This window comes from Haemaphysalis longicornis, unplaced genomic scaffold, assembly GCF_048455015.1.
Source record: "Haemaphysalis longicornis isolate Haplotype H1 unplaced genomic scaffold, Haemaphysalis longicornis Haplotype H1 scaffold_1, whole genome shotgun sequence".
In the NCBI taxonomy this organism is placed as follows: domain Eukaryota; kingdom Metazoa; phylum Arthropoda; class Arachnida; order Ixodida; family Ixodidae; genus Haemaphysalis; species Haemaphysalis longicornis.
The window spans coordinates 184,245,426-184,272,926 of record NW_027526203.1 but is presented as its reverse complement, the minus strand read 5'-3'; the positions used below and the strand labels follow the sequence as shown (position 1 = coordinate 184,272,926).

Genomic DNA, 27,501 nt, shown 5'->3' with positions numbered 1-27,501 from the left:
ACTACAGACACATCAGGAAGAGGCTGGAAGCTTCATTTTAGTAAAAGAAACTGTACCAAGTACAGTATTTGCGTGAAGCTTAAGCATTGTACAGTCATGGACAATTCAAATGCGAACCGCGGAGCGCATTGATGAAGATACCGGTGCTGTCACCTGGCAGCGGCCGTGGAAAACGCACGGACATGCGCAGTTGAGATGACGGGAGCGAGGCTGCGTGTCCCGCGGCGATATGTTGCCCCCTCCTCGCTCGCATGCTTGCCTTGTCACCATGCCGCCAGAGCGCTGAAAAACAATTGTTAGCGATGCGGCACGAGATAGTATCTGTGGTGACTGTGTGACTGTGTGCTCGGCTCACACGAGCGCCTGCTCCCCGTGTGTGCCGGCGTCACATTGCCGACATATCTTTGCATATTGAAGGCAGTAACTTGATCAAATAACAATGGAAACCTGGGTAACGCCTACACCATGCTCAGCAATGCCTGCTCCGCGGATTTCTACAAGAAGTGAGGTGCCTGCCAAAAAAAACGAAAAAAATCGGGCCGCCAAAATTGATGTGCAAGAGCAACTGGCCTAGAATGGTTGGACCTGCATATCTTCTTAATTTTTGTGAATATTAGAATTCTGCCAGTGATTTTCCCAGCCCACACAATGCTTGCAGTTAATGTATATGATTGGATATGAATTCTTGTGGTATATCTATTTACTACAAGCACTGAATCCGCCAAGTGACTCAGCCTGGACTCCGTTGCACAAAGGCGCATTCTTGTTGGCGGCCAGCTCATGGTTCAATTCCCAAGCCACTGCACCACGAAAGCAAAACAATGCGGTGCCATCAGAAGTTAGGCGGCATGCATTTATTTTTGTCTCCATTTATGCGCGCTGGTTTTCTTCAAGAAAGCATGATGAGCTCAACAGTATGCCTTGCGAGAGCGTGCACGTGTTTCCCACGCAAGCACTGGCCACACCCGCAAGCAATTACGCGCCGCATTGCTCTCAACGCGACCAACACCCTCAGCTGCAGTGGCGGTAGTACCTGCAGCGCTTTTGCGGCATGGTGACAAGGCAAGCATGCGAGCGAGGAGGGGGCAACATATCGCACTGGGACACCAAAGAACAGGGACACGCAGCCTCGCTCCCGTCATCTCAACTGCGCATGTCCGTGCGTTTCCCACGGCCGCTGCCAGGTGATGGCACCAGTATCTTCGGCCATGCGCTCCGCGGTTCGCATTTGAATTGTCCATGACTGTACATGAGCCAAGCCAGGGAGGAGTAAGTAAAGGTTGTAGGTTCGTTGTTCTTCCTTGTTGTTGATGATGATGATGATCTGCGTTGGTGCCTGATGGTGGCGGCACTTGATGGCACGACGACGATGGTTGATGGAGGGTTTTCAAAACTGTATATTTACACAGAAGATATATACAGAATATTGACAAACTGAAGATAGAGTTAACAAAGTAAGCAATAAAATGGGTTCCTAGGTCAGCTACAACTTTGTGCACGCGGCACCCCCGTCAGCGACGGACCCTGACCTTAAGACTACCCAAGTGGTGCGGTCCTCCCTAGCCTGACCTGGCTAGCCCGGCAATACGCCGGCCGTGCATAGCACATTAAACCCTGAGGATTCGACCTTGCAGCGTCGCTGACGCCTGGAACCCTTACAGAGTGGTTATAGGTTAAATCCTTGTAAAGAAAGATCACAAAAAGTTCAGCGTGAATCACTGAGCTTGCAAACTTGTCCAATCTTGACACTTTATTGTACCAGTCTTTCATGCTCAGCTGAGCAATGGTGGACAGATGGGCCCTACAACTGGCAAAAAGGGCCATTAGCATGCAGTTCATGTGTCTATGTAAATATTCTAAAAAAGTACTGGTATGAAATTTCCGTGTTACATTTTCCCCATTGCTATGGGTGCCTACCAGCCCAGGAATCATAGAATGGAACAATAGATAGTCGACCTCAGGGTGTATAATTATTTTGAGCCTTGTTTATTTGTGTCAGTTTCGGCCTGGACAAAACGAACACCAAGGCGGCCGCCATGAGAGAATGACACTCTTGATGTCGCTATTCTCACTGCACCATGGTCAGACTGGATGCGCACCCTAGAGTGGCCCAAGCTGGCCACGGCCGCACGCGTCTGGGCCGCACGATATCAGTCCCAAAACTGTGACATGATTCACAAGGCAGTGCAGCGTGCACCATCAGCAGCCAGTGTGTTGGCTAAGTCACTGGAGCCCTAATGTCGGCAGTTTGGGGCGAACTGCATAGCGAGGCATTCCACCTATCTTGCTTATGCCAGTGTCGAAAGGGTATTCATTCGGAGCTTTCTTGTGCATGCAAATATTAAAACTGATTTAAAATATGTTACCCTATACTGAATGGTTGCTACTAAAATCTGCAGCTACAAAGGAAACTTTTTTGCATAGTTATCTCAGCTTTGATATTTCATGTACTCCTTTAAGTAGAGCCTAATCATGCTATGAACGTTTAATAGTGGTGCTACTTCTTTAAGGTATTTTTTACTTGTTTTAAGCTGACTTGTTTTTAGTTTGGAGTTAAGAGAGACCGTAACATTCTGGCCGCCCATTTCTGGCCATCAGTATTTCTGAGTTGTTCGTCAAAACTATTTTTGCTCGGCACTTGTCGGGCGCTTCGACGCACGAACTGGCGCGGGCCCTGGGGCGAACAGCGCGGAAATGGAAAGCACGTGTTGCGCGGCGCTTTCGAACGCCGCGCATTCCGACAAACGCCGCGCCTGCTCGCACCAGATGTCTTAACCGCCACCACATGGGAGGGCCACCGACGAAGACGACTAGCTTTTCCTTCTTCCCCGGCCGTCAGCGGCAGGAGGAAGGGAAGATGAGACAAGAGAGACGCGGTCCGGGCGCAGGAGAGCTCGGCCCGCCGTCTTCCGGCTCCGCGCGAGTACTGTTTTTTAGTCGCCCGCCGGGCTGTAAATAAATGTACAGTTTTGATTGGAGGCTGAGTTTGTCGGTTGAAGATACCCGGGGTGAGATCCTCAGCGCTACAGCGGCTTGGAGGAGAAGCCCCGGGGAAAAGAACATTCACGAAGATAACTGCACTTCTCTGAAATGTCGAGGACACCTAACTGAGCTTAGTCGTGATTAATGTATTATCGTGCAAAGGTGAAGCAATCTCCATCTTTGCCACTTCGGACCACTATACTAGAATTTGCTGCCCACATAGGGGTGCTCTCCAGCTGTGTCACAGGAGTGAGAGTAAGAACTTTAAAATAGTGTTAGAAATAAGCACAATACAATAGCTTTCTTTTTTGTAACATGTTAACAGGTCGACCAACCTCATGGCGACTGTAGGATGGGACTTGTTTGTAGAAGGGCAAGATCAGAAAAATAGAGACGAGCAAGTAAGTCATCGTTGCACGACAGCTTCTGCGACTGCCTGCAATTTACGTGCAAATAAAATTGTTTTCAAGATGTTCACAGTATTATTGCCTGGTTCAAAGAGACTGGTATACAACATTTTGAGGAAAGCTGGAGTTGGCCGTGTTTTTATTTGTATTAGGAAATGTTTGGAAATGTGCCATTTTATTATTTATTTTATATATTTTTTAACTGCTACAGGAACTTTAATTTGTAGATGCAGCACCATGTATTTGGTGTTCTATGTTTATTTATTCAAGATACCCTTATGGTTTCACGGGCATTAATGAGGGGTGTGGTACCTGAGCAGATTAAACGAAGAATAATAACATAGGAGAATTCTGCCACGTGCGTACAAGAAAAAATAAAGAAAAAAGATACAGCAGAAATGTCAGTGCCCACATGCATACTAAAAAACATACACGCAAAAAACACAATTATAGTGTACTGTGTTTAAGCTGTTTGTTCATTTGAATTGTGAATGGGAGGCTCCTAAGGAAACATATGTAGTGCTTGACCAGTTTTCAAAATGCTATTTCTTTTTTACTTTTCAGTGACAGAGGTCTCAACAAGCATCTGGATGCACCTACAACGTTTGTGCTGAGCACCTCTGATATCTGTCGTCTTCTATGGCCGTGAAACTGGGAATAAATAAAACTAAAAACTGTCTCCTTCATTTGGTATATTCCTTTTATATTGTGCAGGAACGTGGAAATAACATGGAGGACAATACACAAGCACTTGTCATCGTCCCCTGGTCACTTAATCTGGTATTTATGCTGCAGTTTGACCGAACTGCCAGGTAGCCAACATTCACAACCATTTCAAGTTGTACCTCTCAAGGTAAAAAGTTATAAGTCATTTGTCCGAGGAACATGTTAAAGGTCTTCACAAGAAGACATTATTAAAAATTGAGATGCTACACTGCACGTTCACTTACAACAGCAGATTCTAAAGATTTTGCATATTTTAATACTGGCCTTCACATCTGCTCTTGAAGCCTGTAAGTTGGAAGCAATCTAATGCTTGCTTTACATCGGTTACTACAAATGGCTAGTGTCATAGCAATCAAGCATCCTGCAATAACACAAATTTTTTTAGACTTATTGGAGCCCCTATCTAAGCTACGATCTATTGCCAATAAATGAGCATTTTGGAATGACCACGTCTGGAAACTGACTTGAAGGGGCAATATCTCATCCTACGTTTCTTTTTAGTTTAAAAGTGGCACACTGCACAAGTAATTAAGCTGCTATTGCGATAACTCTTCTCCCGGGTACACGCGCGCTTGTAGGAAATCTCGCAGCCATGAACGGAATTTCTCTTTGATTTTCTCATCGTTCTTGAAAGAAGCAGAAACTTAAACGCAGAGGTAATTAAGTGTCGGAGAAATAATGAAGAAGTGTCGGAGAAATAATGAAGAAGAAGAAGAAGAGAATAATGAAGAAGACGCAGCAGTAATATTAGGGCTACACAGAGGAGAAAGAAATGTTTAAGTTTATAAGAATAAAGGAACCAGCGCAGGACAAACTCGGGGGCGATATAATGGACACGGTCAGGCAGGCACGCTCCGTATTAAAAAAAAAATCCTTCAGCAAGACACCCGTAAAAATTGAAGTAATTACAAAAGAAAGCGTCAGTTCCAGCCGTTTCTTGCGTCGTCTGCTGCTAGACGCTGGCCATCGGCTCCTCTTTTTAGAGGAGGCCGAGGAGGCAATGCGCTGCACTCAGCTTCTTACAGGGAATTCCCTAGGAGGCGACGCGCGAAGCCACATCAAGCCTGCTCGCTGCAACAACAAATTCCCTAAATGTATTTAACTTTTGTCCCCAACTGACGGTGGTTTCAGGAGCCAATCAAAACGTGGAATGATTTCCATGCGTGGACTGTCGTGTCAACAAAGCGGCGTCACTTTTGAAAAGTGAGAAACGTTGCATGGCATTCATTTTTGTACTACATGCGTGCAACATGTTGACCAGCAAGAATTCAACAAGCAGGCTTTTAATGAATGTTGAAGCAGAGTTTGTTTTTGAGGAATTAGCTTTCCACTTGAATGCTGTCTCCGCGGGGGTGGGGGTTCGATGTTAAAGCTAGCGTGAAAAGAAATGGACGTGGGATATTTTTGAACCCATCTGGGGGTTCACGTGCATTCTACTGAGTTCGGGGGTGGATATGGGAGAGAAAAGTAAAGAGAAGTATAAATGAGTGATAGGAAAGAAGTGAGGGGTTGCCACTTTGGTTGGGTCCGTCGCGCACAAAACACATCACAGGAGCCTGCGATGCGAAGTGCTGTCCACGGTGGTCCCGAACCGTGAAAGTTTGCTGTGTACTGGCTGACGCTCGACGACCCGACGCAGCAGAGCACCCATCGCAGAATCAACACCCAGGGCCGCGACGTGGGGCCGGCAAAATCGCGAACTGTCGTGGCCGCGCGCGGAAAAGCGAGAAAACACGTCCGCACGCACAGCCTGAGTGCTATCTCCGCACTGGTGGCTCTTACATGTTAATGAAATCGTAAAGGATGCTGTATCGACGAACTCACGGAATCTCAAAGGTCTGATCTTGTAACCTTGTGATGGGCTTTTGAGCTTGCCATAGCCTTAAATCTTTCAGTTTTTCCGTAGCACGCTCTACACTTTGCCACCTATAGGCACCCTGCAATCGTCGGGCGGCGCCTCCGTGCCTCCGTCGAGCTGACATGCGCGCCGCCAACGGCGGCAGCGCCAAACACGCAGGCGCTCCGCGCGGGGCTGCGGCTGTGTTAGCGTTGCTTTCCGTGATGGGGAAATCCGTGATTTGAGCGTTTTAACGGCGCGAGGCGCTAGATTTTGCCGATGACATCTTTCTGCTACGTTTGCAGCAAACGTTACACTTGGATTTGCCATTATAGCCCAGCAGCATACGGTGAAAAACTGTGAGCCGCCGTGTCTCGAGGCTTGTATTACGCGTTCAAGTAAGCCATAAATACAGTAGGAAGAACGCCGCTTGTTCGAAAGCAAGCATGTTTACGGGATCCGGGAAGTGTACGAATCTGAAGTCACCGAAACACGTCTTTACCAGCAGAGCATGACGCGTGTACTACATTGGTCTGAAAATAAGTAACCAAAACAACGTGGCCCAGCCAGTGAGTTCCAATCTTTCAGTTCAAAGCTTGAGAAAAACATTAGTCGGGTATTGCTGGCGTTAAACGTTTGTTAGTACTCCACGCGCTTTTATTTCGTTTTGCCGTGTGCGTCAGCTTATACTTCGCAGCTGACGGTGAGGCCCCGGAAAATTAAACTTCCTGCAAGTGCACTTGGTGATGCGGCAGCGTGAGTCGATGCAGCACAGCAAGCACTTTGCCGCAGTTGCGTTTTATTTGAATGACATTTACAAGATGACTGGAGTACACAATTTATCCCCGACTGGGCTGCCAGGTTGAAGAATCCTTTGAACTGAAACAGTTAAAGAATGAGGAATGATGTCAAAGTGCAGTAATACCAAGCTGTGTCATACAACAAACGTGACTAAAAACAAAATACACTGCGCATATACATTTTTTCTCCCTTGCTTAAACAATGCACATGTTTTCATCTTTAATAATGTACCACGCGTTATTCACTAATATTGCAGTTCTTTTCAATCTGCATGAATGAACAGCGAAGTGGTCCACGAATAAGAAACGCGAGCGACAGCGCCGGACCGTGTTCACATCTCTACTGCAGACGCCAACCGTGCACAATGACGAAACAGAGGATGGCTTCCGACGAACACGCTCATTTGCTAAGCACGTCACGACGAGTGGTTGGGTCATTACTTTCGAATACATATACAAGCCACAAGAATGAGCACACGGAGTCGAAAAGTAGGGCAAAGTACGATATTTGTCAATTAAATTAGAAGGTATTGAACTACAAACCACCAGACGTTACACAAGCGGTAAGCTACGACGTCGAGGCGACCGCATTGTACCAAATGCAGACTGACGCTAATTAATGGCTTTCGTAACATGCCGTGATTTCCCGAACAAACAGAGTTCACTTACTTTACTCGCCACACGGCGACAATCCACTTCTGTCTTCACGTTTTCTCCCACGGCTGCGACGGGAAGCTGTAAAAAGATACGGGCCTCGCGTGCCCAGCCGACCGGGGCATTTGAGGCCACAATATCTGTGCCCAGATTTTTTTTATTTGCGACTTTGGGGTCGCCGCATGATTGCGATGACGCCATCAAACCGTAAGCTGCAGAAACATTACCGCGAAATAAAAAAACCCTGATCAAATTCCCAAATAGTCCACGCTCACACAGCAGCAGCGAACGCGGGCATGCGCGAGCGAGCGCCTTCAAGCTTATAAATTAAGCCGCCAGAAGGCGCCACCTGCTCCTCAAACTGCATTGCAGGGTGCCTATGGGTGACGTGCAGACTTCCTGAAACTCGCATACATGCATTGATTCTGCTGTCGCATTACAACTGTATTTTTAAATTTTCATTACAAGTTTACTGTAATGAACGCCGAAGCTCATTGCTGCAATGTTTGTCTTGACGAATCTGTGGTTTCGTGGCTGAGGTACTGACAGCCCTGGCCATGTAATCTAGAATCACTAGGGCGTCTGGTGCCCACAGCCTGAGACATTTCAGGTTTGTGCGATGAATGGCGCAGTGACAGCCGTTTTTGATCCATGCTTTGTGTTTTGTTTTCACTTGGGAGGGTTCCACACAAGGCAGTTTTATGCTTCTTTCTCTGTGCTGAATGTGGTATTTGTTTCTAACTACACCAAATAATTGTGCAAAAAATGGGGGACACGGACGAAGTGAGGACGGACACACACAGCACAACCGTCCTCACTTTGTCCGTGTCCCCCCTTTCTTGCACAATTATTTGGTGTGATTATGCAGTACCAATGTGCCCAGCTTGCAACGTGTGTGCATCACTGATTGGGGAGGCATACATCAGATTAATTTTGCCCATATTTGTTTTCACTAGGTAGCAGTTAATTCTTTGTAGTAATGGGGCAGTAGGACTAGCTGAACAACCTCTACGTGCCCAGGCGGCTCCAGAAATGCAGACTTGACGTCGTCCATGTGTTTGCTGGTTTTTCCCGGAAAGTTGTGGTGTGACGTTTCTCCAAAGCTGCAGTTACGTTATGTGCTCCCTGCGGCAAATGCACATTTCCCAGTAGTGTTCAAAGGACACCCCCGTTTGGCAGCTCTATTCAACTGTTGGCAAGTGCTACTCAATGGTTCCCTCATTTGGAGGGCGGGACAGTGTGGGGTACTGCAGCGTTGTGGCAACATATCCCCTTGTACTGCTGCACTGCTACTGCAGTGCAGCAGTACAAGGGGATCCTTGGTGAATGTTTGCAGCTTTCACCATACGCCTGCAAGGTAATGGTCATTGAACGAGGGTTGAATTCTTTTTTCACTTTTGCTTCCACTATAGGTGCGACACCTTTCTGCTTGGGCAGCACTGCTGACAGTGGCAACTTTGGCACTAAGAGCACAGCACTGCTGCTGCTGGAGCTGTAGTGGCTTACATCTGGCTGAGGCTGCGGCCGTCCGGCAGGAGCCACTTCATGCCCGTTGGACGCCTGCCGATTGCACGCCCGTGGGTGTTGTCTACCAAAGACTTCAGGACAGGTTTGGCAGTCACAAATGCGACAGCTGCTCATTTGTTTGAACGTTGCCAACTAAATTGCCAGTTTCAGTTTGTTCAGTATTCGTTGAAATCTGTTGACGCATCGAAAATGTCTCACACTGGGTGCACATTGGTGTCCACTCACAGATATCAGTGGTAATTACTGCAGACAGTGGGGTGGTAGTTTAGTGACAACGTCGTGTAACTTCAGTTAAAAATGTCATTCACTTGCAACCTTCGCTTAAAAAAAAAATTCATGGCAAAAAAAATGGGCACAGCTTGCACTAGTGGTGCAAGGCTGGAGAAACAGCAGAGCTGGTGGGCCCTCTGCTTTTGTCGGAGAACCGGCTATTGCACCTCACATAGATTTCTGAACCTGCTGCTCAATGTTCTCCATGACTGCACGGAAAATCGACGCATGGGTTCGTTCTTCGTTTGCAATTTGGGTATTTGAAGGTTTGACGATCAATTGGACGCAATTTTGATATTCGAAAGCTTTCGCGCTTCTGTCAACTTTCTTTGGGAAAGGATGGTAATAAAGGGATGGTAAAGGTGGCAGTGTGATTGGAAAATGGTCATCAAAATATGTTGTCGTGCACGTGCTGTGCCTCAGGAACAATACAATGAAAAGGAGCCTGCGCCTCCGTTGCAAGGCAACACCTGGGCATGTGCAAAGCCACATGAAGGCAAGAGTTTCCGTCTGTCACAGCAGTGACTGGCAGCAGTAGTGCCTCCAGGCGAGCTTTGCGCTCTCGTCGCTGCCTCATTTAGAGGCACAGCAGCCTCCATCGAGTCAGGGCACTCCCTACCGGCGCTGTGGCTGCTTCTCCTTCTTCTCCTTCTGCCGGCACTGGGGGAGATGGTGGCACCCACAGTACCGGCACAAATGACTATATACATGTGGAGACATTAGTCAAAGCAATTTTAACTGTGGGACTAAATTGCTCTCACATTTCTACACTTACACAATCTTAAATGTCTCCGCTGAATCTTTTTTTTTTCTCACTTACGGCCACAACGTTGCAGCTTTTGAAGATGTGTCCGGAATGCCAAGACAAATATTTTTGCACGAGTACCAGCTTTTGGTGGGGTAACAAAATGTATGTTTGCCTGATATTTTATTTTAGTTCTGCCGTTTGTGTGATACAAGTGAAACAAGTTTTGGTTGCTGCTTGAACTTCAGTGTGCTACTAGCCGTTGCGGCTGGCTTTTAGAATTATCATGTTCTACAGTATTACGTGTCTTCACAGCTAAATTCTACAAGAAAGAAGGTAAATTATAGGTAGAAGCGATATGCATAGTAGGACTGTATGTTTTTTAATAGTGTAATCAGAAATTGATTTCATCTCTTATTTGGGACTTGATTGGGTGGTACCCTAACTGGGTGGTTCAGGTCATGTGATTCCAAATTGTATTACTTAAAGCAAATCTTGGTTTATTCCTAACGATTGGCAAAAGAGTTTTGCCACTTTTCTTCACTGCAGTGGTTTTGCCTTCCTTATTTGCTCTCAGGCAGGATTCCGTGCCAATTCTGCTGCATAATTTGTACAGGCCCGTTGAGGAAACCTCCGTTAAGTGTCGTATGTGTTTCAGTTCATCATGTTTGAGGCCATGCTGTGTGGTGTGAAGGAACGTATTTGAGAAAGATGATGACACCATGGCTCAAGGGTGAGACAGCTGCTCGTATTGTGCAGATTTGTTACAAATTTGTTTTCCTGCGCTAGGCTGCTCCAAAAGATTGAAAATTGCAAAAAATGCGCCATACTGCTCCAAAACAGTCTGAGAGCCAAGAATTTTAATGCTCCCATCAGTGTCAGTGGGGGAAAATGCTTACTGACGGCATTATTTTCCAGCACCCCCAAGGTGATGGTGTTTCTAAAGGTTCAATTGATTGATCATTCAATAAAAATCCGGCATAAAATTGTCCCCGAGATAGTTTTTTCAAAAGTCACAATGTCGGGTTGCATATGTTCTGTTCCGTGCGTTTTTACAGTTTTCCCATCGAAAACCATTGCAAAGACCTGTAGAAAAAATACTTACGTGTACTGAGGCGTCAAACTACTTATGCAAGTTGATGAAAAATGGCAATTTTTGGAGCGCCGTATCTCCGGAACGACATTACTGGGCGCCGCCATCTTGGTGTGCTGAAGATGTGAAAACGTGGCCGCCAGGCGAAGCAGTTGGTTGTGGTTCAGGCAGAGTGCTCTTTGCCTTTCTACCTTGGTTTTAGTTATGAGGTTATCTGGGTTTACATTTGGTTGTTTGATCTGTTGCGGGTACGTTGCGGAACTCGAAAGATGGGAGTTCATCAAAAACAACATGGCACCCGCGAATTCGCCGTGTTTCGGCTTTGAGTCTGAGGCCAGCGCTGGCTTGAAGTGAAATTTCGGACTCATTGCGGTGTTATAAAATGCTGAGTTATTGCTGCCTTTGACAGCGAGCATGCGAGTGGCGTGAATGGGACGATCGACGCTGCAGAAGCAGCGGCGCAGGCTACATCGCCGCAAAATGTTCAAGCAGTGTCCGATAGCGGGACAGGCTATTATTTCACGCCAGTAATAGCGGTTCATTTATCTGAAGTGAAATTTAATGCCAAGAGGGAGGCGGATAAACATACCAACATTACTCAAATTACGATCGTAGTGAATGTGCGCCTTGGGGATTGAAATGGGAGGGCTGGTGGGGTGCGACGACTGTCATTTCGCTTTGCGCAACTTTTGCAGTGGCTCTACACTTGTGCGTAAGGCCGAGTCTGGGATTACAAAAATAACAATTTCGTCATTCACATGATAATAAAAATGCCTTAAGATTGCTTAGTTTTTCAATTCAATATTTTCAACAGCACTCCACTATCTATGCATAGAACCTAAGAATTTAAAATGGTTTGTAAAAAGGTAGTGCAGTTCGTACCTTGTGATACTCTGGTAGAAAAAAAAAACTTTATTGAGAGGCTGTTTCAGTGTTATGTGCGTTCAAAACGTATTGAAAAGTGCACTTGTCCGTCGTGAGTTGCCAAAAATTTGATTTTTTAGGCTCCTTAGGTGATATAGTAAATGTCGTTCTTCTGCTCCAATTCAAGGTTCTTTTCAGCTCCAAAATTAAGATTTCGCTGCTCCAAAAACTGCTCCCAAATCTGATTTAGCTGACTCACCCCTGCATGTCTGAGTGAACAAATAGAGGAGAGGGCTCGGTGGTGCCTCTCCTCACGAGGCACAGGGGGCTGGTCATCCTGCAGGGCATGCTCAATTGAGGGGTGGATCGGTGGAGATGCTGTGCTGTACAGTATGTGCGCATGTCACAGTCCATCGTCGTCGTTGTGACCTGCTCCTCTCCAGCGATCCGGTCGTCATCAAGGTCAGTCACCCCACTGGTGGCGGGAGATGGAACGGGGAGTGTGATTGCGGTTCTTCGGCTCGTGGGAAACAGCGGTGGGTTCTCCCACTGCTCACTGGTACGGGTGGCAGATGAGGATTCTGCTGCTCATTTCAGGCAGCAGAAAGCTATCGTGATCCCCTGAAACATTGGTCGCTCATTCCGCGCCCCCGAACCTGCTCAGACTCCTAACATTCGTTCACAGGCGTTACTGTAATGCATCCAGCTTTAAGACGCACCAGCTTCACGTTCTGGGTTCTGCGCCAAATTTCTCCCAAAAGAAAGGTGTGATTATTTTTCTTACTGTGTCTGGATTCTTCATTTTCTTCCACTGCAACTTATTTCAAAACAGCTAACGCAGTTTGTGCTTCTGGTTGTCATATTTTCAGTAATTGTTTTTTAACGCAGGGGGCCTTTCATGCGGGTTATGTAGAAAATTCGCCTTTCAGCGTAGTTTACGGCTATTTTTGTGAGGATGCCTGACTGGGCCTATGTCTGAATACCCTCCAACTTTTTAAGCTCTGTGGCCTCACTTGGGTCCTTGTCTTATCTTGTTGCCTGCAGGCGCAAGCTGACTGCAAAAGTCAAGCACTTTGTTTCCATGAGTGAGGAGCTCCGTCTCAACCTGCCCAGGCCCAGTGGCCACTTCAAGCTCGCAGGCCATGGGTACCCACCACTTGGAATCAATGTCTGCAGCCCAGCCCAGTGGAAGAAGCCATCATTCAAAGTCAGGTCGGCAGCTGCAGGAGGTCAGCCTTTCACCTCGGAGATAAATACCCCCAAGGGCAGGCGAACCCTTTAACTGGCAGAATAAAAAAAAAGTTGAGGTAAAATTGTATTGCTACTTTATTTGTTCTTTGGTACATGGAGAGAATGACCAAAACAAGTATCGTAATGTTTCGTAAAAAAGCTAAAGTAGATAGAGGTGGTCAACAATTTTTTTGATCTGCCACTTCACAGCGAGAAGTCAGGGCTCAAAAACCAACTTTTATTTATGTGCCTTTTTTGCACATGTAGCCTTCTCAGTGTTTTGTTACTCTCCACACAAAGTTAAAGAATGTGGAGAATCACTATCACAAAGAGAATCACAAAGCAGGCAGCAGGGACATGAAAATCCTTGAGCATCTTAGTTTTTCCATCCAGTGCAAAGCAGTCCGTCATGCACCGACGCCAAGCATTTACTACGCTAACATCAGAGGCATACCAACATTGGAATGGGCCAACACAGGAAATTTGATAGCGCTCTCTAATCAATGCCGTCGACGTGCCTCCATGCACCATTGCGACCTTTGTCTTTCTTTGACAGAGGGAAGGAGCTAGTGGCCCACTATGAGTGTCTACAGTGCAGTACACTGGTTTTCACCAAGCATTCAAGGACGCTGAGCAAGCGTCGTCTCTGCCTGGTGATGCTTCTGGGGTATCAGCGTGCAGTTTTGCCACTTCTGTCATCATCACTGCAGTGAAAATCTGAGTCACTTCTATGGAGTAGAATAAGTGCAACACCTCTGTCTGCTTTCCGTTTTCCAAAGCAGAGGTGTGTGTCTATTTCTACAACAAAAGAGTTTTGTTATTAGATGAGAATCCACGCACGTTGTTCCACCTGAAAATGCATCCTATTCCAAGTAGAAGACCTTTATGGTGAAAAAGGACTATGTTTGGCCTAAATTGCAGACTAAATATTTCCTCCCACTTCAGTGGCAATGGCAATGAAAATACCGCTGCCACCACTCATTGCGATGGTAAAAGCCCACAAGCCGGCCGCCAGGAAACATATTTTTCTATGACGAGCGCTGCATTTGTTTACTTTTGCCTGGCAGCTCAACAATTTTGTCAACCTTGCTAACACGTGGCTTCCTTCGCTTCTCGGCTGAAGGCAAAACAATATTCATGCAGCATGTTCCTCATATCTGGTTGTACGTGAGTAAGAAATATTGATTTGCGTACCTCGGAGGAGGTTTCGTAACACCGGCGGCGTTGACAACGTCAGTAAATGTCAAACTGCACGATTTCGGTCAACAAGTGTCATGGGGTGCCCTCTGTCATGGAATATCAAAACTGAAACGAAGAGCCTGTGACCTATTTCCACTAAATTTAGCAGAGCAGACCTAAGTTTTTCTCTCTTTTTGAAACAGAGCGGTTTTCCTTTAAGCCTACAATACTGTTGATCTGTGGGCTAAAGGGTTAAAGGCAAATGTCTTTTTCATTGTTGTGATTGCAACTTAGTTTGGAAATGGGCTTTACGTGTGACATTAGCCTTCACATTTAGGTTATATTGTTAGGGCATTGTTAGGGTTGTACTGGTATCAGTTTCCATGCTGCTTTTGCACGCTTCTATGTACCGTCATATTCATGTAATGGACACACCCATGATTTCAAAAACAGAAAAAAAAAAAAGTGAGGATTAATGCAACAGTACTGTTGAAGCCCTTAAATCAAACTTCCAATTTATTTGCACTGGTGTTGCGGTCTCATCAAAATCATGTAGTTCAGTGGGAGGAAACTCCTGGCAGTTGCAACGTAAAAGCATTTGCGATTATTAATTTGGAAAAACCATGCTACCAACCATACTCCTGAGTGCATTGCACTTGTTCACATGACGGCAACCCCACTAGCACTGCTGCTCCTCACACGGTCATAGTAACCAGTCAGGTGGCGACCAGGCAGCGCTTTCCCTTGCAGTCTGCCGCATTTGGGCCAAGGCTTGCTTGCCTCAGTGGCAACAGTCCTGTCTCTTTCTGGCATTATGGTTAGCCGGGGCATATTACTACTATATCCACGCACCAAACAAACCCCGAGAAAGCCTTTGTTCAATCACTGTTAAGCGGAGCAAAGAAGACGAAGAACGTGACAGATGAGCAGGTGCTCCTTCAGGAGTGCCTGTCCTTGTCTCTCAAGCCCTTCATCTTTTTTTGCTGCTCTTAGCAGTGATTTACCATGGAGTACCAAATGACTCTTACGCAAATGTTTTTTTTGCCAGGAAAATACGGAACCTATGTACATTAGAACTCGCCGACAAACACCCAAGCCTTAAGTCGCAAGAGAGGGAAGTGTAGACGAGCGCACTAATTATTTTGCACCATTATGTGCATCCCGTTTGCTCATAAATGGTCTGCAACTCATCACAGATGTATTCACTCGCCATGCATGGCCTGCATTATGCAGTGCTGCGAATTATTGTTTCATTTAAAAGGCCCACTGCACCAAAATTTCACCTAGGCCAAGTTTATTTTGAACGTGCAGCACGTACCCCCAAATCAACTGGAGTATGAGTAGTAGCCCCGTGAAATGCCTTGTCAATCAGTTAGAAGCATTTAAAATAGCCCTGTAGCGGGTGATGCTGCACCTCCTGACGGATCACGCAAACAGTCATGAAGTGAAAGTGACATTCCCGCCAGCCAGGCCGCTGGAGAAACGGTCGGGCTCCGCTGGGTGCACTTCTCCCACAGCTGCCACGTGTGCATGAGGAAGTCAGGTGCATGCGTGCTCACAAGCTGATGGACGGCCGGCCGTTCACTGGCCGGCTGTAATGTCAGTTCATCCGGGCTGTAATTGCCTCACACTTCTCGAATTCCGTTAAAAAATGGCTGATTTTTGCAGGTCGCTTGCAGCATGCATGCCCGTATTTCTGCTGTCCTATTTTGTATCTAGCAGTCATTTCAGGCAGAGTTTATGGAAATGGGGTTTTAAAAAGGTTAAAATTTTCATTGCAGTTGGCCTCTAATGAGCTCATATTTCAAACTCCGTTTCATTCACAGAAACTTTCAGTCCCCTTCTCATTCAAATTAATGAACTTTGACGATACTATGTTGGCTTGCATAATGAATGCACCCTATAGATTGGGCTCAAAAACTCAAATGAAGGTACACATGTAACCCCCACCCACGCCAGATGTCCGCTGTAATTCACACGCCGAGAGTAGGCATGAGTGTACGGAGAAGGTCCTTCGCATGGGCAGTGGCCTCCACACACAGCTTTACTTTTTGGTGTATATAGAAAGTGTTTGAATAGTATTTAAAATTTTCAAATACATAAAGCTTGGCTCTCTCACACGACATTCAAGCTTTCAAGCTTCATCACACTGCATGCCTTTGTGGGTTGGCTTTCGTGTACTACGCCAAAGCTATGTAATAAAGCTTTCCACGTGCACGTCTTAAGTGAAATGTTTATTCTAAATGGTGTAGTATGCTAGCTGGAGTGGAATGCTACTTTGGTAAAATGTATAAGCCGAAAAGAAGTTTCCTCTGAATATAGTGGCATGAGTGAGGAATCAAGAGTTACCACCTGTTGGCAATGCTTGCAAAGTTAATACCAGGCACTGGTGTGCCTAGCAAGGGCCAATGGCTGGACGGACTGCAGCCAGTCAAATACAGTTGCTGTATGCACGGCATGTTCAGGGACCCACATTTGTTCTAGCACTGTATGACAAATTATTGTTCCTCAGCTTTGTAATTTTGTCTTTATTTGGTACCAGACTTGTCTTTTTACCCACCGCGTTGGCTCAGTGGCTAAGGCGTTGCGCTGCTGTGCACGAGGTCACAGGTTTGATTCCCGGCCGCGGCGGCCGCTTTTCTGATGGAGGCGAAAAGCGAAAACGCCCGTGTGTACGAAATTTCGGCGCACGTTAAAGATCCCCAGGTGGTCAAAATTAATCCAGAGCCCTCCACTACGGCGCGCCTCATCGCCTGCACTGCGTCGGCGCGTTAAACCCTACAATCAATCAAAATCAGACTTGTCTTTGTGTAGGGCCAGCATCGTTTGGTGCCAGACAAGCACTGGGGGCCCTGTAAAACACCAAATCTATCGAATAAATACAAGCTTGTATTTTATCTGCATGGCCCCTTAAAAAATGCACGTAAACCAGCCAGAAAAACTAAACAAGGCCTAGTCATTCGAGAATTTAATCTGGTCAGATAAATAGACATTGTTTACTACTCACTTCTGTGTCCTTATAAAAGCATAAAGAAAATCTTCAAAGGAGCAGAAATTTTCTACTATTTTGACAGGATGGAATGCGGCTGTATCTGGGACCTCGAAATCTAGGCGAGCAGTTCAGGAAAGGGGGATCCTACTGAGTGATAACATTTTGTTGTGCTCATGACGGTAACAGTTACAGGGTTTTTTTTTTCCCACTCTCAACAGGAGGGCCTTTTTATGTTATATTGACATGCTTAAAGGGACCCTGCAGCACTTACCACCGACTACTTGTAATCTATTTTTGAATAAGGTCTATTGCCCCAGCAATCTCCTCCTTCAAGAATTATAAAAATCTATTCACTATCACTGGTGCCACATGCAATGAAATATCGCACATAATCATTACTATGCGACGAAAGCAACACGCTCTCTTTTGGGGAGGGGGGCGGCTCGTGGCATTCTCTTCGGCGGCCTTCGATATATCGCAGGCCGGGGTGTTTTCTCTTTTTCTCCGCAATGTGGAGGGGTCTATTTCCGGTCTGGTGCAACAAAAATGCAGGCATTGCGGCCTGCTCGCAAGCACACGCTCTGGCTGGTAGAGCGTTTTTGAAGCAATAAATGTTTGTTGTCAAGAAAGGGAAGTACAGTGGAACCCTGATAATACCGTATTTATTCGAATCTAGGCCGGCCCCGATTCTAAGCCGACCCCCGAAAGTCCGAAGGCACGAAAAAAAAAAAAAACTTACCTCGAATGTAGGCCGAACAAAAAGGCAGGGTCAGCGTTCACAAAAAGAAAACACGTTTATTGAACATGAAGATGCGGTGCTGGAACTCAATCAGTTTCTCTTCAAAATCACCGGGCAACTTCTGGGCGATCGTTGGAGGACGCAAAATCCTCTCCCGTTGCGTCCTCCAACGACGGACATTTTTTTCATCCACGCCGAAGTCCCGCCCGGCTTGAACGTTCGACGACAATTCCGCAGCTAAAACAACTTTTCTTTTAAAAGCGGCACTATAATGGCACCGCTTCTTTTTGCGCTATCAAAACCAAACGCCACACCGCACGCAGGCCACTGTCCCACAGAACAGGGTTAACAGGGTCAACAGGGTCCGCACAATTCAAAATGGCGGCCTATGGCCCTTAAGTGGCTACTGGCTCGTCTAGTAATGGCTACAATACTTTCTTTTCTGGGTGGCGCTAGCTGCGCGCCACTTTACTTGGAAATTGGCGCGTATTTCAAAATCCTCGAATCTAAGCCGACCCTGGAGTTTGATATATCAGTATTTCAAAAAAACTATCGGCTTAGATTCGAATAAATACGGTAAGACTTTCAAGGGACCGCGAGAAAGCGTCGTATGACTAGGGTGTCGTACGAACAAGGTGCAGGTAAATGCCGGCCTAATAAACGGTCTCACGCGACAGGTGGTCTAAGAACTCATTTAAACTATTATGTTTAGAGCCTTCCTGCGTGATTTGTGAACCTTTAGCTGAAATCACATGTTAAAAAAGCAACGCCTATGTTGTGCCCCCCTCCCCTCCATGTCGTCCAGCTACCCTGCCAGCCAAGTGCCGTGCGCTACGCGACACTCGTGCCATCCGGCGCTATTTATTGCCCTCCAGCCCCGTGCATTGAGCGCGCAAGACGAGGCCGACGTGGTCGAGCAAATCGAGAGGGGAAAAGGCGAGTGTGAAACTGCCAAGGCCAACAGAAACGAACGGTAGTACAAGGCGAAGATCGAAAAAAACGGCATTACCGTACATGGTGGGCCACCCTTTGAACGGTCCCGTGCCGTCCCAGTGGGGTCAAAATGCTCAACACATAGCTGTTTTTGTTTCCCACAAGACCCAGCGATGCGCAATAGATTAGATGATTCAAACTTCACGAGTAAACCGTGTTGCTACAGTAACTTGCTGTGGCGGCCTGCGAGTGGACCAAAATGGCGGTGCCAATGGGTACGTGTCTCCACCAGTGCGGCGGATGAGCGTAAATTGAGGCACTCTAGCAGAGAAAGGAGCGGAGTGACAATGCGGCTTTGAAAGACATTGATAAACAGAGAGCAGAGATATTCGTCGTCGCCGTGGGGTTGCCGTATGTGTTTTCGCGTTTGTAGACAGCTCGACGGCAGCTTCAATTTCACAATCCGCCTGCCACCTGAACTTTGACTTCTTGCGGTGGGCGCGTTGGCGTACTGCTGCCACGTGTGGCTGTCTAATGTTAACTCCCAATCACAAGCACCTGCCTGCTTGCTTGCGTCTCTTCTGCAAAAGGTCTGGCTCGCCTGCGGACCTTTGCACATCAAGCAGCGTCAAACGGGGCAAAGCAGTGTGAAATATGGGAAAAACGCCGTTTTATCCGCACCAGGGTCCGTCGTATGGAGCGGACTGTGTGCGCCCGAGTGTGATATCATCGGGGGTTTTAACCCTTTAACTGCCACTACCGAGATAACTCGTGAAACCACCCACGCGCACCCCCTGCTACTCCCGAGTATACTCGTGTTGCTTTTTTAACTCACTCCCTGCCACTCCCGAGACAACTCGTGCGAAAAAAAAAATTGCGTTAATGTCCTGCCATCTATGTAGAGGTCACCTAAAAACTGCGAAGGGAGTCCTGCTATGTGTGTTCAAGCTGCCAGGTGTCGCTTTGTGTGGTGCCTTGTTTTGAAGAGTTCCACACCAAAAAGTTTTCTAAACGGCTGGACATCCTACTTAGCAGCTCATTCTTTTGTTAATTATTGTGTTAATTATTTTTAATTAGTACGCCTTTTTATTTGAAATGGGTAATCCTGAATAAATATCTTTACATGTCCCGTGGAGTATCATGGTGCATTAATAGCATGAAATTTCCACTGAACCAACATGAAAAAAATACCGGGCAGGGGGTGAGGAGCAGTCAGAAAAAAAACCGGCAGTGAAAGGGTTAATGCATTGTATCTATGGGGAGTTTGCCAGGACCGCGGTGATCTGTCGTAAGAAGCAGGTCGTCGTAAGTCCAGGGGACGTATCAGCGGGGTTCCACTGTATTGAGTTCTTCACTCAAACTCTGTGCACCCGAAAAACAAAATAAACTTCAAAGCTATTCACAATGTTCAGGCATAGAAGAGGTTAGTGCACAGTGCCGACGGTGGCGGATCGTCTCGGGAAATGCGAAAAATAATCTGGGAAGGGGACCAGCAACAGTCGATAGGACACCACCGCTGAAATGATGTAATTGCAGCAGTGCCAGTGGCGCATAATGAGAGAAACTGAAGAGAGTGCGGTTGGTCTTTCTGCATCTTTCACTGTGATTTGCGTGCTTATCGCTTCACGTGCATGTGTGGTATTTGGCTGAGGTATTCCAGGCAGTGTAATGTAAACGTTGCGCAGGTTTATTTGCAGTGCTCAATGTGGGTTGCAAGGTCCCTTTAAGAACAACAAAAAGAACAGTACCAAAAAAAAAAAAAAAACTCTTCAATGACCATGATAGATCACGCCTGGAGCAGAAATTGCGCATTTTGCTTCACGTCTGTTTGTGAAAATGTTGCCGTTGTCACCGACTCTCACTCACTTTGGAAAACACGGAAGCCACTGTGGAGGCCACTCATGCTGCAACCGTGTAATATTGACACAAAGACGCACAGATTAAGCAATCAGACTTTTTTGGGGTCTTCATATCCCCCCACCTGTTCCGTCACCTCAAAGTTGTGCACTTTGGTAAGTGTGCAGGTGTCCTTACCGTGCACGGCATGGTAAGGACACCTCATTTTGAGAGTTCAGGAAGAGCTCCACTTGAGAATCCCTTATCGTTCCTGGAAATCTTCTGTTGCAGTGGGCTCTTCATGAGAGGGAAGAGGGAGTAGTTGCTTGGAGTCGAGTTTGGGGAATATGGGGTGTGGGGCAAAACTTTATGGCCCCAGGAGGCCGTGCGTATCCCTGTGACCCGGGCCGAGTGAGCCGATGGGTTGTCGTTTCACAGATGGACGCCTTCCGTAAGCTTTCCTCCGTGGTTTGAACATGGTCTGCGTGAGACTTTTGTGATGACGACACAGTCTAAGCCACGGAGAAAGATATGACAGGAGTGTCGTTAATGTCCTCAACTCGCGGAGCACAGTGTAGATGGTGCTACAAATGGGCACAATTACCAAGGGTTCCCATTGTGCTGGCAAAGTCCTGCTGAATTTGTCGTCTGCTTCAGCGACGGTTGTGCTGGGCACGTTTTGGCGATTTGTTGCCTGCCTACTACGCGTGGGTTGATGGGCTTGTTCAACAGCGCCTCCTTGGTAACCGGTACCTGACAAAATGAAGTTGTCTTACGGCAAAGATGCGTTAAGCATTGAGCACGCGCACACATGTAGGTATCAGTACAAGTTAAAATAATTACTGGCGCGAAAAAAAATTCACCAGCAGTTCTTATGGCAGAATATAGGTCATTATCCGTCTTGGATCTTTATTTTAGAACATCTTCATTTTTACAAACCAGGTCATCAGAATACGTTGCTCAGCAATGCATCGGGCGTTATCTGCTGGCCGCATCAACAAGATTACATGACCATAGAGTGAAAGTAAAAATGGAGCCGTAAGGCATCAACAAGATTACATGACCATAGAGTGCAAGTAAAAATGGGGGCCGTAAGTTTTGACGGGGGTTAAAATAAATATTGCATTTGATATTCTTGGTTCACTTATCCCGCTGACAGCGCCTTTTTATATATTCATTACAAAGGGGCAGCCGTCCACTTCTGGTGTTAAAATAAAATATGCATCATTGTGGCACGTCTATGGAAACTGCAGGCAACCTTTGTAAGCGCTGTTTGTGTGCTGAAGAAGCATAAAGCATTAAATATATGGCTGAATAGCGGGTGAGCAAGGAGGGCGATTTTTGTGCTGCATCAATTTACCGCAAGCTGAATCGGGCTAGATTGCAGGTTGTGGTGTGCGATATTACTCTTGCGCATCTTTTGCTTGGTGTTGCAAAATCGACGTTGTACGATTGCATCTTAGAGCTGCTGGGTTAGATTGATATTTTTCAGCCGGCCTTTATTATGCCCAACTAAACGCTGCCCGATAGAGAATAAGCAATTGTCACATATGGGGCGGTGTGTGTTTACACGCGCCGCTCATTGCGGCCGCGTACCGGAATTTAGATTCTGCACGCGTACGCATGCGTACGCATGCCTAGTCTTTGCGCGCAGTATAACATGTTTGTAGACAGATGTCGCAAGTAAGGGAAACGCGCTGCTGAGGAGAGCAAACAAGGGGAGAGAAACGTACAAAGGCACGATGAGGATAGGGGGTGCGAAAGAAGAAGAAAGCAAAGTGAAAGCAGGGTGGCCGGTGCAGAGGGGGCATTATCGGACCATGCAAATGATTTTTTCCAGGCCACAGTCAGCGCTCCTCTTTATCTTTCTGCAGTGTCTCGGCTGAGTTCCCATGCGGCCACTGTTTGCTTTGTGGTTTTGTTTGTGGGTAATAATGCTGCACCCAGCACTCTCATCTGTGAGGATGAAGTGCTTGAAAAAGCTACCAGTGGTGCTGCTGCAAATTTTCAATGTTTTTTGGCAGCTGCTCTATTCTGCAAGTCTTTTTGTGTTGTGTCTGCAACTGCAGAACCCAGTGCGCAGCAGCCGTAGTCGTGTAGAGGTTGTTGTGATCGATGTTGTGCACTAAACCTGCACTAACGTTAACCTGCTGCAGAATTTGTTCAACAGCTCTCTGCTGGTCAGCTACACTTGAACCTCCACTTCCATAGCAACTTGCGGCTCACTACATTGAGCAACGACTGGCTGCGTTGTTCTTCATTGTCCAATCTGTTTTTGGCCACATTGCAGACATCTATGCTACTTCAGAACATTGTTGTAGACTGGGGCTTTGTCAACATACACCGCTACCAGTTTGACATGACTCTCCTTGGTGTTGTGTCCCTTCAAATGCAGCAGAAAGCGGATCAGTGCTTGGGCTCCAACTTTCCCTGTGGATGGCACCATTGTTATTTTTTTTCCTGATAGCGGTGTCCGGCAGTACTGTATTAGAACACAATTTTTTTCTTCTGCTTAATTAAGACTAGAGGGACCTGTGCTTATTTTGATGCCTATAACGTGGGCTTGTTTCTAACTTATGGTGCCAATAACACAAACTTTGTCATTGACACTCCTCGTATGTTCGTGCATGCACGCTGTGTACCATGTGCATTGCCAGTAAAAAGGGGGACTGTTGCTCATTAGGCTATGTCTATCACAGCCTGTGATGGATTTTTAAAAGTAGTGAAACCAGGTAAGGGCCTTATTTGGCTGGCCAGTACTGCAAGTAAGGAGGCCTTGGAGTTCTGGTTGCATCAGACTAATTTTGCTGGATCAAGACAGAGTGCTTGGTTGCAGAGCAGTTTGATCCTGATAAACCAGCAAAAACAGGAGTACACTCAAGCTCTACCAGTGGAGCATGCATTTTTTGCCACGGAGCAAGAAAATACCGTTCGAAAGAACCAGTGGAATTCACCTTGAAGTTAAAGTGCTGAGGTGACTGCTAGCTATGCCATTGCAAAAGAATAATTTGTTTTCATAACCTGACCTATAACGAGTGGCCTTCAAATTATGCTTGGTCTTAATTTAACACTGCTCACAGGTGTAAGGAGCATTAAGATGCAGCTTAGACTGCGGCTTGTCTGCTTTTGTAGGCAGCATAAAATCTTTAGTTTATCTTGACAAAAAGCACACACGAACGGGGACAAGAAAGGACACACGGACAGGCGCTTCTAACAACTGAAATATTAATCGAAGAAAAAAAAGCACTCTTTTTACACCACAGTGCTGTGCACAACAATGCAACAGAATTCTATGGCGCATACATCAAAACATGTTCACGCTCAGTAGTTTCGTACGCACGAGGAAAGCAATGATACCTCCTTACTTGACAATGCTAAGGGTGGGTGGCCTACACAATCTTCATTGTGAAGGAAAAGGTGCAAGGCCTCTACAATCTCTCTTGATCTTTTATTAGGAGAACAGGACGACAGTGTTATCAAAGAAGGGTGTGATTCCGCACTCTTTGCAATGCCAGGCCAAATGTGTGCATGGGCTTCCTTTTAGGCTGAACAAGTGTTCTCTTAATCTTGTATTAATACACCTGCCCGTTTGCCTGACGTACATGCGACTGCACGCCATCAGCACCCTATACACAAAATTTCTTACACAACCAACAAACTGCATTTCTACTGCATTTCTACCTCAATAACACACACATCGGGTTCTGTGACAAGATGTTCATACAAGCAACAGGTATGCGCATTGGCTCGAAGTTGGCACCAGTCCTCAGCATTATTTTTCTGAGTAGTGTGGAGTCTGTGGACAGAGATCGGGCGAGGGATTTAGAAGGGGTTGCTACGAAAGTGTTCAGACAAGTGGATGACTGCTTAGTTTTGGGGTAAAACGTAGACGAAAAAGGGTTCACAGAGGCTGCTGTGTTAGAATCATTCAGGCTAAGAGGAAAAGGGCTGACGTTCACTTCAGAAGTACCCACTGGCAACAAACTGCAGTTCCTGGATGTCAAATTAACATTTTAGTCAGATCACATTTGCTGGTCGTACCCACCCCATGCAGAGAAGGCTTTTCTTAGCTATGCCTCAGACCACTATAAGTTGCTCAAGAATGGAATAGCATCCTCTTTCTTACGGTCAGCTTTGGTGAAGTCTTGTTTTCACTCGGTCAGGGAGGCATTTGGACAACAGATACATTGTTTGCGGGACGCTGGGCTAATTGTTTCGCAGGAATCGTGTGGTCTGCTATTGGGGAAGGTTAAACACGAAGAAAGAAGAAAAACAACCTACAACAGAGGAAAGCAGGCCCAGTGAAGAACGATTGAAGGTTTGCAGTGGTTCCATATGTGCATGGACTATCCCATAGGCTTAAGAAGGTAGCAGGAAATTACAATGTAAGAGTAGTCTTTTCAGCAAAAAACAAAATAGGAAGTGTTTGTAGCTGGGCAAAACAGAAATATGGGGGCAAGAACGAAGCAAAGGATGAATGTACTGTGCGTCATGACAAACGTCATGATTGTATAGGAAATGTTGTGTATAGGGTGCTGATGGTGTGCGGTCACGTGAACGTCGGGCAAACGGACAGGTGTATTAATACAAAATTAAGAGAACGCTTGTCCAGCCTCGCATTTGGCCTCACATTTGGCCTCGCATTGTAAAGAGTGCAGAATCACACCCTTCTTTGATAACACTGTCGTCCTGTTCTCCTAATAAAAGATCAAGAGAGATTGTAGAGGCCTTGCACCTTTTCCTTCACAATGAAGATTGTGTAGGCCACCCACCCTTAGCATTGTCAGGTAAGGAGGTATCATTGCTTTCCTCGTGCATATGAAACTACTGAGCGTGTTTTGATGCATGCGGCGTAGAGTTGCTTCTTGCATTGTTGTGCACAGCACTCTGGGGTATAAAAAAGTCTGTTCCTATTTATTAAAATTTTAGTTGCTAGAAGCGCTTGTCTGTATGACCTTTCTTGTCCCCGTTTGTGTGCGCTGTTTGTCAAGATGCATCCATCCCAACTAGGCCAGCTCGCAGTTATTCCTGAGTCTAGCTGGCCAAATTTTTTCATCTGTGAAAGTTGAAAGTTTACTTTAGCCTCTGGTAATTATTATTGTCCTTATTGACGTGAGAAACTTTCATCATTGCATATATACACAGTGGGAGTACAGTGCACTGACATCCTTGCGCAGACTGCGGAATCCCGCTACAACGCTGTTGAGGTGTCCAAAGGAGTGTCGCGGTGGTTCAGGGGCCACCTCCAGAGGGACAGTGCATGGCTCGTGGAGGCACTCTTCTCGACCAGGTTGCCCTGGATCGGGGGAACAAGTGCCGAACCCCGGTATGTGCACTCTCTGTATGCACACCTTCCTTTTCACTCCACCTAGTACTAACTGGCGGGTCTGTCTGGCTGAGCATGCCTTCCTGGGTAAGTTAGTGCTGGGGCTGTCACATGAAAAGCCAGCTCCAGCGCATTTCTGTGCTTCTTCATGACGCCCACACCTGCATGAAGGAGAGGCATGGTGAAGTGAGTCTCTCACCTACTCCCCGCACGAGGCACCTTGAGTAATCTTGGTGACTATATTGGCGACAACGCGGACCCCGAGCCCCCAAACATAAGCTGGAACCAACCGTGGCGATGTGTTGTAAGGTGAAGGGTAGAAACCACAAACCATGGCCGTCGGAGCCTAGGTCAAGCCCCGGCGGATGGGCTCCCTGCCTGTCTATCAGGCAGGGAAACCCAGGACCTCTCTCGGTATCAGGGTAACCCAAGCGAAGAAAGTACCCCTGTCCCCTGCTTTATATACTACAGCCAGAGTCCTTCAATGCCTTTCTGGTCATGAAACTTCGCCGTCACGCTATGGGAGAGCTTTGTTCGTTGCCACGCCACGGTGCTGGTTGCTGGTGTTGATCGGAGGGCAGCCGGGAGCGTGGTCAGAGCGCGTTTGGCAGGGAACGGACCACAGAGTAAGATAAAATAGACGCTCGCCGCCTTATCAGCAGTGCACTTTCGCTTTACGTGTCGTGGGCCGCTCAAATGGACTTATCATTTTGTGAGTGGCGAAAAAATTTGGTGCGAACGGGCATACTGCCACTGCGTTTCTGCCTGCCGGTCTGGCTGCAGAGCAGCGGCGGTCGCCTGATGCCCTCCGATCTGCGGTTGCGCCCCTCGCGGTAGCCTTTGTCCCCGTACGAAACTTGGCCGGGAGTTTCATGACCAGAGAAGCATTGAAGGACTCTGCTACAGCTTATGGTATTTTCTAACTTTTAACCCCCCCCCCTAAATGTAATCGGTCCCTGAAAAGGGGCCGCACCGAAGTATCTTTTCCTCCTTCGCCTTCGATTTTGCTCCCAAAGCCCGATAATTTCTCGCATTTTTTGATCATGGAATCTCTTCATAAGACAAAGCCCATCACTTTCCAGTCCGTGTTTCTAATGTCCAAGTATCTTGAAAGCCTTGTTGGCAAGTCATACAAGGCTAAAAAACTGAAAACGGTAGAAGTCCTGATGGAGGTAGACAACAAGCAGCTGTCCGCTAACCTCCTTGCACAAATGCGCATGGTCAATGTTGACATCAAGATTACGCCTCATCGCAGTCTTAATAGCTGCCAGGGTGTAATATCCAAACTGGATCTAATAAAGGAAACCCAAACAGATCTGCTCAAGGGCGTTCGTGACCAGGGTGTGACGGCCGTGAGGCGG

The 27,501-nt window shown here is 46.7% G+C and overlaps 1 long non-coding RNA gene across 1 annotated transcript in view; it reads left to right on the top strand.

Moving 5' to 3' along the window:
• The window catches only part of LOC144167514 (uncharacterized), a 72,290-nt gene that overhangs the window by 14,325 nt on the left and 30,464 nt on the right, over positions 1–27,501 (top strand). The window contains exons 2-4 of the long non-coding RNA XR_013322018.1: positions 8,819–9,015; positions 12,950–13,134; positions 25,992–26,140. This is a non-coding gene — a long non-coding RNA (uncharacterized LOC144167514). The remainder of the gene's footprint in view (positions 1–8,818; positions 9,016–12,949; positions 13,135–25,991; positions 26,141–27,501) is intronic.